This window comes from Hemicordylus capensis, chromosome 6, assembly GCF_027244095.1.
Source record: "Hemicordylus capensis ecotype Gifberg chromosome 6, rHemCap1.1.pri, whole genome shotgun sequence".
Classification (NCBI taxonomy): Eukaryota; Metazoa; Chordata; class Lepidosauria; order Squamata; family Cordylidae; genus Hemicordylus; species Hemicordylus capensis.
In genome coordinates, this window is record NC_069662.1 from 45,641,332 (window position 1) to 45,656,827 (window position 15,496).

A 15,496-nucleotide genomic window follows, 5' to 3' on the forward strand; every position below is an offset into this window, starting at 1 on the left:
CCTGGGATGAGTAGGGGAAGGGCAGAAGGAGGGAAGAACAATGTCCTGTGACCAATGAAAAGGAGAATTGATTTTTGGAAGGGAGGTGGGGTATAACTTCAGAATAACAGCATCGGATTGAAAGACATAGAACTCCTTCCGTGCTGAAAGTGCTCCCAGCTCCAATACCCTGCGAGCCGAAATAATGGCCAACAAGAAGATGACCTTGAGCGAGAGATGGCATAGATCAACCTCTGACAGAGGCTCGAAGGGAGCCTTAGTAAGAGCATTGAGGACTTTATTGAGGTTCTAGGTAGGGAACCTGTGGATAGGTGGTGTCCAAAACTGTACACCCCTCTGAGAAATCTGCATAGATGGGGATGGAATTGAAGGGAAGACCCAGGGTGAAGGTGCAAAATTGACAAAAGGGCCAAAGTTTGGCGCTTCAAAGTGCTGGGTCGAAGACCCATATCAAGCATGGGCAGCAAAAAGGAAAGAACTTCAGGATGCCCACCAACAATGGAGAGATATGTTTCCTGCATGCCCATCTGGAAAAAGCCGCCCACGAGGTCTAGTAGATGCAGTTTGTGGAAGGTCTCCTGGTCGCTGCCCTTTGCCGGTTCAACGTGCGCTCGCTCACCAACTATCTTTTTTATGGCCGTGAATCGTTGCGGCGCCGCGAGGTTTATATAGCCTTGCAAGTGCGGGGTCTTTCCAGGCTCTCGCCCCTCTTCTCCAATAATTGCATAGGTTTTAATGGCCTTGTTTACCTCTGCGAAGCAGGCATCTCGCTCTCCCTGCGTATAGTTGTTGAGTGTGAATACCCAACGACGAGCAGGATTGTTGGGCTCGAGTCTGCGTAGTTTAGACATCTTGTTACATGTAACGAGGTTGCTGGTAATACTAACAGCAACCTCTCTATTTATAGTATGTTTCGCAGAAGACGTCACAGACGGCGTTACATAAGGCGCCCTAAAAGGCACTGGCATCGACGCCACAGGCGCCGACGCCACCCCTTTCAGCGACGCCGCGTCAAGAATCAAACTCGTGGCCAATACGCGATTCACGATCGGTACCCATGGCAGCACTGCTGACGCAAAGAATTGGTCATACTCTCGCGAGGCTTTCTCCCTCGGCGCCATCCCTCTCCTGGTCAGTCACCAACAGCTCAGCTCCCATCAGCGTATATGTGAAGTAAAACAATGAGCTCTCTGGGAGGCTCACAAACAACAACTGAATAAAAACATGCAAGTAAAAGTACATTTAAACAAAAGAAAGCTATGGTAAAATACAAACACGTTTTAAAACTTTTAAAAAAAGAATTGCATGTACAGAAAGGTTTTCACCTATTATCTAAAAGAACAAAGTGATGGTGACAGGTATGCCTTAATGGGGAGACTATTCCATAAATGGGGTGCCACCATGAAGAGGCCGTTTCGCTGGTAACCACCACCCTCACCTCATTTGGCAGGGATACTCAGAGCAGGGCCTCTGAAGAAGATCTCAAAGTCTAGGTAGGGACGTGTGGGGCAAGGAGCTCTTTCAGGTAACCTGGTCCCAAGTCATTTAGGGCTTTAACGGTTCAAACCAGCACTTTGACTTCAGCCCAGTAATGGACTAGGAGCCAGTGCAGGTGATGAAGAACACCCATGTACATTCAGACTGTGACAAAAAGACATTCAGACTGTGACAAAAAGACTGACAAAAAGACAAAAAGATATCATATATGACTATACCTTAGAATAATTAATCATATTCTGACTAGAAAGCAGACGCTGACTAGAGCTTATACCTCTTGAACTCATCAAGTTCTGGTATGAGAGGTAATATTCTATCCCTGGAAACAGTAGCCATGGTGCTGTCAAAATAAACATAGAGGTGGCCCTCATTCACAGGGGTTCCGTTCTCACCTATAAGCGCAAATACGGAAACCGTGGATAACAAAACCTTACCCCTTTGGGAATCCAGGGATGGATCCAAGAGATTATTGTCCATTTGCCTAATGCTTGTGCTGGGTAAACTGATGGCAAGCATTATCAAAGCTAGAATCATTAAGCATAAAGAAGGACAAGCCATGCTCAAGGAGAATCAGCATGGTTTCTGCAAAGAAATGTCCTGCTTCATCAAACCTTTAGAATTATCTGAGTATGTCAACAAGCATGTAGATAGGAGCAGTATAGTAGTCCTTAGATAACTGGACTTTCAAAATATTTTTGACAAAGTCAAATCTACTCAGGAACTAAAGGTTCCTGAGTTAATTTAGCTGCCATGGGATAAGGAAACAGGACTGTTTATGGATAAGTAACTTGTTAGACAACAGGAAGCAAAGGGCAGGAATAGTTTTCAAACTTGGAACCAAAGAACCCCAATGGTCTTCTGGGCTAATAGCGCATGTTCAATTTCCAAGTGGCTAGTTGGAGCCACTGTGGCTCTGGGTGCAGGAGGGGGCCTTGAGCCACAAGGTCCCGATGGGCGGGCAGATGCCATGGCCGGGCAACTGCAAGTTGAAGGAGGTCAGAGAACCATGGTCTCCAAGGACAGAAGGGAGCTATCAGGATGAGCTCTGCTCTTTCGGTGCGAAGCTTTCGAATGAGACTCCCATCACTGCTGTGGGAGGAAAGGCGTATAGGAGGCCCAGCGGCCATGGCACAATCAGGGCATCAGTCGCTTCTGCGCAAGGTGATAGGAAGCGCGAGAAAAACCTGGGAAGGAGATGGTTGAGTGGTGATGCGAACAAGTCCACTACTGGTTGACTAAAGTGATTCACCACTTGGAGGAACACTTCCCGGTGAAGAGACCATTCTGCCTGGTCTATCGTGCAGCGGCTGAGCCAGTCATCCTGGACATTCACCGTGCCCTGCAGATGTTCTGCCATTAAGGAAGTGAAGTTCTCTTCTGCCCAAAGGAAGATCTTGTTGGCTTCCACCATGAGGGCTCGAGATTGTGTGCCCCCTGGCGGTTGATATGTGACTTGGCAGTCACATTGTCTGTACAGACAAGGACGTCGGCCTGGTGGATCACTGGGAGGAAATGGAGGGGAGCCAAGTGAACGGCCCGGAGCCCCTGCTAGTTGTGTGCAGCTTCCTGAGGAATCCAGAAGCCCTGAGCATATTAGCCGCTGCAATGTGCTCCCCAGCTGGAGAGGCTGGCATCTACGATTATCAGTACTCGCTCTGGAGTTGTGAGGGGGAGCGGGCAACAACCACCATCGGAGGGACAGGTGGACCTTCAATGGCAAGCAGACCTCCTTTTGGACACAGGCCATAATGTCTTCTTGGAAGGGCAGGAGGAGCCACTGGAGAGGTCAAGAGTGCCAGCGTGCCCAAGGAGAGCACTCGAGGCAGGAAATCATCGACCTGAGCAGCTGGGCCAGCAGCATCAAGTCTGCCAATGCGACCTGTAGTAAAGGGCTGATGAGGGTATCCAACTTCCGTCAACATTCTGGCAGCAGAGTGATGGTCAAGAGTTGAGTGTTGAAGACAGCCCCCTGGTGCTCGATGACCTGTGATGGAACCAGGTGACTTCTGCTGATTAATGAGAAACCCGTGGAAGGCAAGAACTGACAGGATGTGCTGAACCAACCGCCGAGCTAGGTCAAACAAAGATGCTCGTATAAGCAGGTCATCCAGGCACGGGTATATGTGATCCCCACTCCACTGTAGGCTGGCAACCAAGGCCACCAGGATCTTAGTAAATACTCTTGGGGCCAATGACAGATTGAAGGGGAGGGCTCTGTATTGGCAGCGCTGGCCATCATAGCAGAACCTGAGATATCACCAATGAGTGAGCAAGATAGGTACATGGAGGTAGGCCTCTGATAGGTCGATAGACGCCAGGAAGTCCTGGGGTAGAATCACCTCTGATCAAGTGGAGAGATTCCATGAGGAACTTCTGCTTGCGGATGAAGCGACTGAGTGACCACAGGTTCAGGACCGCTCTCCAAGATCCATCCTTCTTTGGTACTAGAAGTAATAGTGAATAAACACCGCACCATAAATCGGTCGATAGCATGGGTTCAACGGCATTGATTTGAAGGAGGTGCTGGATGGCGAGACACATTCTTTGATGTTTGTCTGGTCAGGTGGATCTGGGAGAGATAAAGACGTGGTCTGGAGGCTGTGCCAGGAAATCCAAGGTGTAGCCATGGGAAACAGTGGACAGGACCCAGCGGTCTTGAGTTGTGGCTTCCCACTGTGGGGAGAAGGCCAGGAGCCTTCCCCCTACAGGGGGGTAATCATTGCTTTCTAGCGGAGAAAGGGACTGCTGGAGGAAAGGCTCGGGAAGATTGTCCTCTAGCTGGTCCGCCACCATGCTGTTGCCACTGGTTGCGCCAGGTGGGGTGATATGAGAAACCTCGGGTATCTCTGGGTGAAGCAAAGGTGTCTCTAGGTACCTCTGAATGTTTGAAAGGATTGAGAATCAGCACGAAAGGGCCACCGAAAATTCTTACGGGTGGACGGCAAGGCTTCTTTCCTGTCCTTTGTCTCGACCAGGATTGGGTCCAATACTTCACCAAAGAGTTGAACGCTTGTAAAGGGCATAGCCAAGAGGTTAAGCCTGAACTGGGAGTCCATATTCCAATGCTTCAACCAAAGAGAGCAAGGGACCGCCACCCCTGAGGCCATAGCACGGGCTGCCTGCTGGATACAATCCAGGCTAGAGTCCACCATCAAGGCTGTGGCTTTGGCTAATTTGTTCAAACCTTGGCGCACCTTAATGAGTTGGGGGGTGGGATCATGGCAGCCAATTCCTTAACCCAGAGCATAGACTCCCCGGCAAAAATGGAGTTTGTAGTTGCAGCTTTGATTACTGTGGCAGAAGCCGCATGGTTCTTATGGAGAAGCATGTCTGCCTTGCGATCCTCTGGAGAACTGAGTTGTTTTCCCCCTTCCTTAAACACCACCGGGGCGAATACCAATTGTGCCACTGGAGAGACCACCATGGGCCAAGAAGGTGGTCACTTCTGGTGATAGGTTGTAGTGTTTTTTTAGGGATTGGCCTGGGGGCCTTAGATGAGGCCAGAGATGCCCATTCTGCAAGCATAACATCCTTGAATAAGGGAGGAAAGGGTACATTGGCCACTGAAACAGAGGAGGAAGGAAAGACATTATGATCAAGGGAAGATGCGGCTTTTGCAGTGTCTATAGGTGCAACATCATTTATAGCACGTCTGGCCTTCAACAACATAACCTCAAAATCCAAGGATGAGAAGAGGTGGTTAAGAAGATGGCAGTGGGTGATCAGTATTCTCAGAGAGTTCACCTTCCTCCTTGTCCGAGAGGGTAGACAATACTGAGCTAGATGAACCTATGGTCTGACTCAGTATATAGCAGCTTCCTATTACTACTCAATCCTTCCTCATGTTCTGAGGGCAGGTTGAGGTGTCCTACAGCTAATGGTCGAGTATCACTGGGAGCCCCCCTGGAAGGTGGGGGGGGGGTCCTGGAGGGCACGGTAAGTAAGACCTGGCCAGAAGCCACGCCTCGTGGAATAGGAGGGGAGCACAGATAGGATAGAGGGCAAGCGCTGAGGAACAGGGCGCTTAGGCGAGTGTGCTTCCTGAGATGAGGATGAAGGGGAAGGGGACCTTGGTCTTTTCCTCCTCTTAGGTAACCTGGGGTGGGCTGGAAGCAGCCCCTTTTGCTAGCAGGGAGGGGTTGCCTACTAGGGCTAGAGGCTAGAGAGGAGGACCTAGAAAGGTGGCGATGAGCCTTGGGTCCTTGTGGAACAACGGTAGGCATATTAGTCTCCAACAGTTCTGCCAATTGTCTAGAGAAAGAACTCCCCCAACCAAGAGGAAACATCAAGTGGGAGGGGGAGCGCCTGGAACCGGCACACTACTCACATCCCTTGTGGGCCCCATAGAGGGCAAGGTTGCCCGGGCTGCAGTGGAGCAGGGATGGTTGGTTGCGGCAAGGTGGGGTGCTCTGGAGGAGGGCTGGCTGATCCCACAGTAGAAGTTTGCGGAGAAGCCGGCAGAGGCACCCCAGCCGGGAATGCGGGTAGGGGGCTCTGCAGCATCGAGCTCCGTCTCCTGTGCTGGAGGCAGGAGGGAGTGGAGGGCTGAGTGTGGAGCTTTGCAGGACAATCATCTCCTCTGGTGAGCCAAGAGGAGGGATCAACAACGGCAGGTGGAGGCGAGTGCCCTCGTCCAGCGGCAGCTCGGCATTCTCCGTGCTAGCATCTGGGAGGCAGCAAGGTTCATGCGCCTCGCAGACCACTTGTATGAGCAGCCGCTCACTCAGGCGGACCGCAGAGACGAGCACCGAGTGTGCTTTAGACAATGAAGCGGCTCTGCTCTCTGCCTCCTTTGCCTGATTCTCATTTTTCTTGGCTTTTTTTGTGATCCTTTTTGGGCTGCTTAGAGCCCAAGGCTGAAACAGCGGTCCTAGGCGGTGCACAGCGTTCTACTGGTAGAAAAGCAGGGGGCTCAATTCGCTTGGCAGCCAAGGCAACCGCGGGACTGGACCTGCCCCGATGGTCCGAGAGAGGCCTCTATTAGAGGGAGCCCTCTAGAGCAGTGTTTCTCAACGTTTTTGGAGTCATGGACCAGTACATTACTCGTGCACAGTTTCCTGGACCAGCAGTTAGTAAGGGGGTCGCCCCTCTTGCCCCCAACCCCACACCCAGGCAGCCCCCCTAAAACAATTATGGGCAGCTTTCCAGAGCTCATTTCCAGGCAGCTAATTTTTTTGATGGGGGTGATTTTTATTAGTGATGGCTCACAGACCGGTACCCAACACTTTGCGGACCAGCACCGGTCCACGGACTGGTGGTTGAGAAACACTGCTCTAGAGGCATGCCTGCATTCCTTAGCACGGAATGTTTAGGCAAAACTGAAAGTAAAAAATGCCCCCAAAACAGCCAAATAAAAGGATAAAGAAAAGACCAATTTGGACCGATTTTTATTTTTTTTTGAGTACTCTCACCCCCTTGCACAATGCTAAAGATGTGAGGAGGAAAAGAGACTGAAAAAAGGGCTATCCAACAGGCTCAAAGAGCCAAAGTTGCAGAAGAAATTGAAATGACCTGTTACCGGAGTGAATACAGGACTGGAACTGGGCTGGGTCACCTCCCACGCTCAGGGGCTAGCCACGCCTTCAGTTCTCTTATTGGTCCTGTCTTAGAGCATGCTCAATCCACAACCCATACTTCTTGAGGATTACCTCCTCGGGCTGTGGAAACAAGCATGATGTTCCTTATTTCAAGGTGTTGAGGACTTCTGGCCCCCATGTTAAAGTCCACTAGTTGGGAGGCATCCTGGAGATCAGACCCAGACAAAGGTTCTCCACCATGGTCAGAAGCAAGCACAAGTTTCAGTCACTAGCTAGTGGACCATTATCATTCTGTGCCAGGAGACCAACTGTTTCTTGCAAGTGTTGTGGGAAGAGGTAAAGGTAAAGTGTGCCATCGAATCGGTGTTGACTCCTGGTGCCCACAGAGCCCTGTGGTTGTCTTTGGTAGAATACAAGGGGGATTTACCATTGCCTCCTCCCGCGCAGTATGAGATTATGCCTTTCAGCATCTTCCTATATAGCTGCTGCCTAATATAGTACCAGCAGGGATTTGAATCGGCAACCTTCTGCTTGTTAGTCAAGCATTTCCCTGCTGCACCACTTAAGGTGACCTTACAGGAAGAGAGCTCTCCTGAAAAAGTGACAAAAGACCTAGGAGTAATACATGCAAGATGGGGATGAAGAAAGTGGAGGAATGCTTGAATTCTGAGAATGAGGATATACTAAACCTACTGACATATGTCAGGCAAAATGAAACCTGCATAGCTTGTTTTAGTTACACATAATTTTTAAGCATTCCCTGCCTTCCTCAGCAGGAGAGAGATTTTATTTTTTGTTCCAAAGTTTTATAGCATATAAAAAATATATATATCTTCTAGGTTTGATGTAAATATTGAAGAAAATGTTGAATGGCGGATGGCGTATAGAAGAAAAGATGGAAGGGGTGGTGAAAAAAGAAAAACTGGGAATCTCATCTTCACTAGAGTACTGGGACCTACCTGCTTCCCCCTACTCATCAATTAGGGCTAGATTTACTTATAGATGGGAGCCTGGTTTCAACATTCTGTGAGTGGAGACTAATTTGGTCCCTACGCGGCACATGAGGTCAAGAACTAAAAAGCAAAGGCTGCACCATGCTGACCACAGCTCCCATCACACTAGTTCTATTTCCAAGCTTCTTCATACCATATTGTGGGCAAAACTATAACCTGGAGTTAACTGGACACAGCTATCCAAGCTGCAACTTTTGCAGGACTGTCTATCCTACTCCACAAGCACCCCAGATTGCCAGCTGCTATTGTAAACTGTCTAAAAGTCTTCAGTTCATGAGGAAACGTTTTTTCTTCCTGGAAAAAACCCAAGGGTAGTTGATTTAGCACTAGTCACCACAATTCATCAAGTGCAGAGTGATTATAGTTTTCCAGATTTCTAGCTTTCACTGCTTTGGTAAGATGGAGAGGAGGAAGGCCTAAGACTATTTAAAATACATGTAACAACATTCATAGCAAGGGTTATTTTTGTTAAAGATGCTGTGGAGGCCATTTTCAACCAGGACATGTACTTAATCTTGTCCCTGCCTGATACCTTTCCATTACAATTCCCACCCCCGTCCTTGTCAAGTTTCTAAAAACATTTGTGAGGATGAGCACATGCACGTGAGCGTGCATGCACACACACACCCCTCTACCAGAGGAAAAACAACAGAGGGTGTAAGGTTGCAGAGAAAATCTCTTTTCTGGGGAAAAAGAGTCATGTTTGTTAAAGGCACTTGCATGCAGTGTTTAGGGCCTTAAGAGCAGAGCCAAGGGATTGCCCAACTCAATGTAGGTAGAGTAGAATGCAGAAGCGGAACCTGGGCCTCAAGGGGATCTCTGGAGGCTAGCAAACGAGTTCTCATCTTATTTGTATGACTGATTCTCCACCATTTCAACTGCACAATTAAATGGTCAACCACAGAACCCTAGCCAAAGTTGTTTCCGGCCCACTGGAAGGGCTGGCACACTCTGCTGACAGATTACATGGTGCTGTTTGGGATTCTTTGCATGCTGTTGCCTTTCAGGGAGGGAAGAGAATGATATAAATAGGAAACATGTGCCGATTGCATCACCACAAAGGGCAAGCACCCCACCCCCAATGCTCCTGTGCGGAGCCTCACTGCTTGAGAACAGCACTGCAGCTATCCAAGCAATTGCTATTTCAGGAATGTATGGCGAACTCCATATTTGGATGCTGCAGTGCCAACAAAAGGGTTCTCTCTCTTCCTTCAAGCTAGTGGGAGAAAAAGGACCTTTGGCCATTTTACACAACCTCACAGTAATCAGCAAGACACGCAGGCAGGACCCTACTGACAAATTATTAACTCGCCGTGACAGGCCAGGCGCTGATGGGTGTTGCTTCTAATTCCTTGTGAAGCACTTGAACTTTCTAGATGTAATCTGGCTGGAAGTGGAAATTAAGTTAGGACACAACAACTATGTGAATCAGCTGGCTTTCCTTCTTCAGCTCATCACAACCACATGTACTCTCTGTGTAATGTGACAAATAAAGTCCAGATTCGGGACTTCAACTCCTGTAGCAAAAGCATATTGGATTTATATTTTATCTCTACATTACAGAAGGTAGTGCTGACAGAAGAAAGGATGGATAGCAAAAGAGCAAGGTCGTGCCACCAAGCTTTCCTCGGAAGTCATGAGGCCCTTGTGTTCTATGACACTTAATTAGTATTTCTGTACAACCTAGTTATTCAAAGCACTTCATATACATTCTCAGTAATCTTTATAGCACATGGCCAGCTACATCACCACCACCACACTGCGTGACAAAGATTATGACTTGTCTAGCTTGCTGAAAGTTAAGTGTCATGGCAGAGGTGACACAAACTGTGGGCTTCCTGGTTCATAGTTCAATCTCACAGCCATTTAAAAAAAGCTAAATTTCTCAGGAAGCCACCATTACACTCCAAACAGGTTCAGCACCATAGTAGGCCTACAAACCATTGGAAACACAAAGCTACACTCTTATGCCTCTCCCTCACTTCACAGGAAAAACCCTGGAATAGGGGGAGGAAGAGGAATATGTTAGACGACTCCCAGCAACTTTACACAGTGTTGCAAAGAGAACACCCCTTCCCCCCACCCCCCAGAAATAGCACAAAGCACACCTCAATCTAAAAGTGATCAAGCCTGCAATTATTATGTTCTTAAGATGCTGTTTGTTCTTGTACTTAATAACATTCCCCATTTTAATCCAGATGGAGTTATTGTGATTAATTGCAGTGTTTGGGGCTGAATATAAAGCTTTGCCAGACTGCTCTATTTATGGACAAAGAGGAAGGATTCTTTTATCTGTCTAACACCAACTCGCATTAAAATGAGAGGCTCCCATCCGGGAATATGCGGGACCATGAATGTGTGTTCTTCCATTCCTGCCATAGATCACATCTGTTACTGTGGAACAATCAAGACATTTAACATCACCAGAAACCTCCCCCTTTATTATTTGGAACACAGCTACCCAAACACATGATAATTTTGGAATCATCGGTCATCTCTTTACTACCTCCCACCATCTGCAAATATTTCCAAGCCAAAGAGAGAAGAATTTAAGAGCTTGGCTGTGTGGGACTCCATCCATTTACAGGTTGCTATGCTGATGCTGAATCTATGGGTGATGGAAGATAGGATTTAACTTTCAGAGAAAATCTGTTCTTACACTTAAAGCCACTAGCCTTTATCACCAAGAACATTTCGTGATCGCTCCATTCTCTTCCACTCATTCTTTCACCCCCAGCATACTTGAAAGAGAAGTGCAATATATAGACAGACAGATATAGTGTAGACAAGTATATGGATACTTGCATAATTTGGCCACCTGAGCTGCTGCTACAGGACCCTCTCTCTTCCCCCAACCCATCAAGCAATTCCCAACCTTTAAGCAACTAGACTAATTGGGGCAGTGGTAGCAAGTAGCAACTCTTCAGAATGAAGAAGTTTATCTCTTTAGCACTTTGAAACATTTTGAACCTGTATCTAGTTCATCCTAAGAGAAGATCTGGGAAGCATGTCATTTTCTCCAGCCTCTAGAATATGAGGTATACAGAGGTCTAGAGCAAGACTTGAGCAATTTCTTCCAGGTATGAACTAGGTCAGTTGGGTTCCAATCCAATGCTCTATACTCCATTGAGCCTATTCCTAGGGATATGAACCAGGGGGGCGGGGCGGGGGGAGAGAATGCATGAATCTGGGGAGGAGAAGTCAAGCAACAAAGGCAAAATGGTTTTTGTGTGTGTGTGTTTTTAAGGGTGAGGATCAAGGTATGCCATGGAAGTGACAGATCTTGTATTCCTCAGTCAAATCAGGAACACTTGGATCTAAGTTGACAACAGCAGCTTCATGAATGTCCCTACCTGACAAACCAGGGCTCAGATGCAAGGAGAACTGGCTGATGCACGTTTAGTTACTCACTGCACTCAACTCAACTAAAATGGACTTGCTCTTGTCTAATGTAACACAGGCTCAATCAAGAGCAGTTAATCTTATTCTGCACTAATACAAGAAATAGATATTACAAGCTAAACAAGACAACCCACCCATTAGGGAAAACAACAATATGCACAATGTATTACTGTGAGCTGTCACCTTATTAGATTTGCTGACGACTTAAAGGCTTTGGGGTACATAAGTCTCAACGTTGGCATCTAACTCAAGAACAAGGCTTCCAAAAAAAGGTGCTTGCAGGCCCCAGCCCTTAAAAACTTTTGGAGACAACGGAAGCAAAGGAAAAAACCACACACACACTCCATTTATTTGTATGCCATCTCTCATCAATAAATTATGCCCACAGCAGTCTACAATATGACTACACATTAGAAGTTGTCCACTTCCTCCAGCATGGCTTGAAGAAATCCCTACCTCTCAACCTCTTAACACAAATATTTACAAAAAGCTTTCTGAAGATTCTGCTCAGATTCCTACACTATATTTCCATACCTTCTATAGCCAAACTCCGTCATTTCCTTCAACTCTTGCTCCAAATGTATCTTTGTACCCTTATTTCCCAAACATCTGTCTGAGACCTTTCCACATCCCCCTCTTCAGTCACCTGAAGGTTTCTTGCTCTTTAAGAGCCAACTCTGTTATTGCCTCTTCTGCCCAGGATAGGCTCCCAGAATACTTGTGCCACCTTTCCCTTGTCCAGGAAATCCCACCCCTTCTGTGAAGCATTTGGGTTCTCTTCCCTCCCACCCCTGACTTCAGCCCCAATTACAATCAAATTTAACATTTGTTCATATCCTTTGTTATCTTTCTCTCTCCTGTCCCTCTATAAACTGTAAGCATCATGTGGAAGGCATCTGTTTGGGGTTTTTTCCACGTATGTTAAGCACAAACACAATACTTTACCAATTATAAAGTGATAACTACCCCATGTTAAGCCACCTAATGGCACAGTGGGGAAGTAACTTGCCTAGGTAGCAAGAGGTTGCTCATCTCATACTGTGCGGGAGGCGGCAATGATAAACCCCTCCTGTATTCTACCAAAGAAAACCACATGGCTCTGTGGGCGCCAGGACTCGACGGCACAACTTTACCTACCCCATGTTAGCCACATAGGCTGCTTCCAACTATTTCTCTGTGCATCAGGTGTGTTCTTCAACTTTTTAAGACCCCAGACCATTAACATCAGCTTGCATTTTGAATTCTATAGATCTTTTTTATCTTTAGGATATCAGTCTCTCTCCTTTCTCTAAAAGATGGCCATGGCTCTACTGGGGTGGTTTGCTTTAGGTAAGTATGATTAGCCCATGACCCAGAAGTTCAAGATAAATACATCAGGCTACACTGCCTTCCAAATACATCACAGGAGCATGCATAGAAATTAATTTTTATAAGTCTTCATGGGTAGCTGATTCTTGGTCATCCAAGTGTGAAGCATGCCAGAACACACCGCTCTAGCTGTCAGTTGCATGTCAAATTGTATGCATGGGTAGAACCCATAGATCTTGGCTGATGTTTAGCAATAAAGCCTTAAAAACCATGCTTTGCATCAGCGTTAGGAAGCACAAACCCACCACCGCGCTAGTTAAACGATGCCGACACGTCTGCATATGATCGCGTCTGTATTAAAGAGTTTCAGCTTTTAAAATATCTCCTCCTGCCCTTTTTTGTTGAAAGCCACTGAGAATGAAATGACTGAAGCATTATAAAATGCCTACAGGCCTGGCAGGGTATTTGGGGGGGGGGGAGTGGGGGAGGAGAGAAACCAATCAAAGATGGCAGATTTAAAACAGATCTTTCAAACCTCTATCTAATTAGAAACATCTTGGCGTCTCCCGATGCGTTTTTTCCCCCAGCAGAGCCATTTTATGAAATATACATTATTCCAAGAGACAGGAGGGAGGCAGCTTCTATTTGTCAGATGCATCTCAGACAAGAACAGGGTGCTATGCCGAAGGAAGTAATAAAACTTCAAAGCTAAACAACTGATTGTCATCTCGAACTCCCTTAGAAAACCAATAAGGTACAAGCAAGGCTGGAGACATAATCGAGATATAGGGGTCTTGCAGTTATTCTCTATGAAATATGCAAAATTATGTTTAGAGTTGAAGAGAATCCCACATGAATAAAAACGGACAAGCAATGAGACTGAGGATTGTAGGAGCTTGGGAGTGGCCAACTGCCAGCCCACAGAATAGATTAGGCTCACGAAACTTTTTTTTTTCCTGGCCAATGGTAGGCCCTATCAAGTCTTAATAAAAGTTTTGTTCAGTTCCACTCAAAAGAAAATTGATTTCAATATTCCATATTGTAATGATAGGTCTGTTTGAGTTAGGTATGAAATGTGCTATACCCATGCCTCAAACACAGGTGATGCTCAGAGGTTCATTAAACCCTCACAGAGGTTGCAGAGGTTTTATTAAAGCACTTGATCACTTACGAGGATACTGGACTTCATTGCAAAACATAGTTGGCCCTTTGAGGATACAGCAATCTATCATCATTGTGATTTAGACTGTCTTTTGGCCCCTTTCAACCTCACAATGGCCTTCAGCCTCATCCCTTTTTAACTTGTTTCTCTCCCCTCCCCTTTGTGTTTTACTTGTTATATCAAGCCTTCAGGATGGGGCAAGCTGTAAATCTAAACAAATAGCTTACTAATAAAAGCTACTGCTCATTTTAAAGGACTGTCTTTAATAGCTTTCCCCCTGCTCATGCCATAAGACAGGGACATATCAGCACCAAAACACCCTCAAACACATTAAACAAGCATATTACTAATTTTCAGACCCACCAATTAAAACTATGAACCAATAAGCTAAAGCAAATTACTGATTAAACACATTGAAGCTTGCAACCTTGCAGCCTAGGGAGGCTAAGAACTGTTAAATAAACTGAAATGTTTAAAAGCTAATATTAACTCATGGGAGCAGCCACGCAGATCTCAAAATCTATAGATTCTTGCTGCAACTCTGGGCCTGCAAACCTCAGGTAAATAGCCATACTATAACTGAAGAGGTATATAATTTGATCTGATGCTTGTTTAGTTGGAAGTAAAGCCCAATGAATGCAATGGGATTAACTCCTAAAGTAAGTGTATATACAAGATTGTAGCCTTAATTTCATCAAGCTTATTTGATTCAATGTCTATCGAGTTCTCTTCTAGACTTCAGCTATTTTTCCCCACCAGCTCTTCTTTCTCCAAAAATTATGACAGGCAAATGTTAAAAGGCTTATTAGAGCAAGCAGAAACATGCCCAGGAATGTGTGTGTGTTTGGTGAAAGAAATCCATCAGATAATAAGGCAAGAGAGTAACTGGAGCTTGCAGTTACCTGTGAGATGCTTAGCTGATGAAAAGCAAAGTCAGACAGGATTCGAGGCTGGACTTTTACACATCCCCAAAGCCTATTTGGGAGGACAGAAGAGAGTCATGGAAACAACTGTAGTGTGGTGGATGAATGTACATCACTAGTTTATTCAAATTAACAAGCTATTCAACCAGCCACTCCAGGAATAAAAATAAACCCCAAACAAAACCCAAGACAAAAATTAAAGTGTTTCTACTTGACTGGAAAACCAAAGACACCATCTCCTCCTCCTCCTCCTCCTCCTCATCATCATCATCGTGTGTACATTAAGAAGTGTGTCCAACAGTTCTGAAGGGCCAGAGCCTCTGACCCTTCAGTGAATTCAGACAAACAGCTGTAAATATTTTTGAAGGTCTTATTCAGGAGGATAGGCCTTACTTTGGCACACAATCTACAAAAGACAATAGTTGATCCTACACCTTTCATCCAGCAGGGAAGCCCATGCTAACCGAAGCCTGAGAGGCCATCCCAGAGAACTCTTCCAGACCATGGAAAAGGTCACGTGAACAGACTGTTCAGGAGTAGCCACTAATTTTTAAAAGGGCTTTGAATGCCTGTTTCTTTCCTTCTCTCTCCCCCCACAAGAGAGAATCGTACAGGTGCTGAAGTGTGGAAAGAGTTAGACACTGAAATATCTGT

The 15,496-nt window shown here is 46.2% G+C and overlaps 2 protein-coding genes across 5 annotated transcripts in view; one reads left to right on the forward strand and one right to left on the reverse strand.

The window, feature by feature from the left end:
* Positions 1–15,496, reverse strand: part of JUP (junction plakoglobin) — a 69,170-nt gene that overhangs the window by 41,033 nt on the left and 12,641 nt on the right. The window contains exon 2 of one of the 4 annotated variants that reach the window (XM_053259347.1): positions 14,822–14,894. The exons of 2 other annotated variants lie outside the window; for them this stretch is intronic. The gene's annotated coding sequence lies outside the window, so the exon portion shown is untranslated. Of the gene's footprint in view, positions 1–1,715; positions 1,739–14,821; positions 14,895–15,496 lie in introns of those variants that run through there. One more of the 4 variants, XM_053259349.1, reaches the window with a different exon arrangement.
* Positions 1–15,496, forward strand: part of LOC128329000 (keratin, type I cytoskeletal 17-like) — a 213,631-nt gene that overhangs the window by 20,855 nt on the left and 177,280 nt on the right. The window lies entirely within an intron of this gene.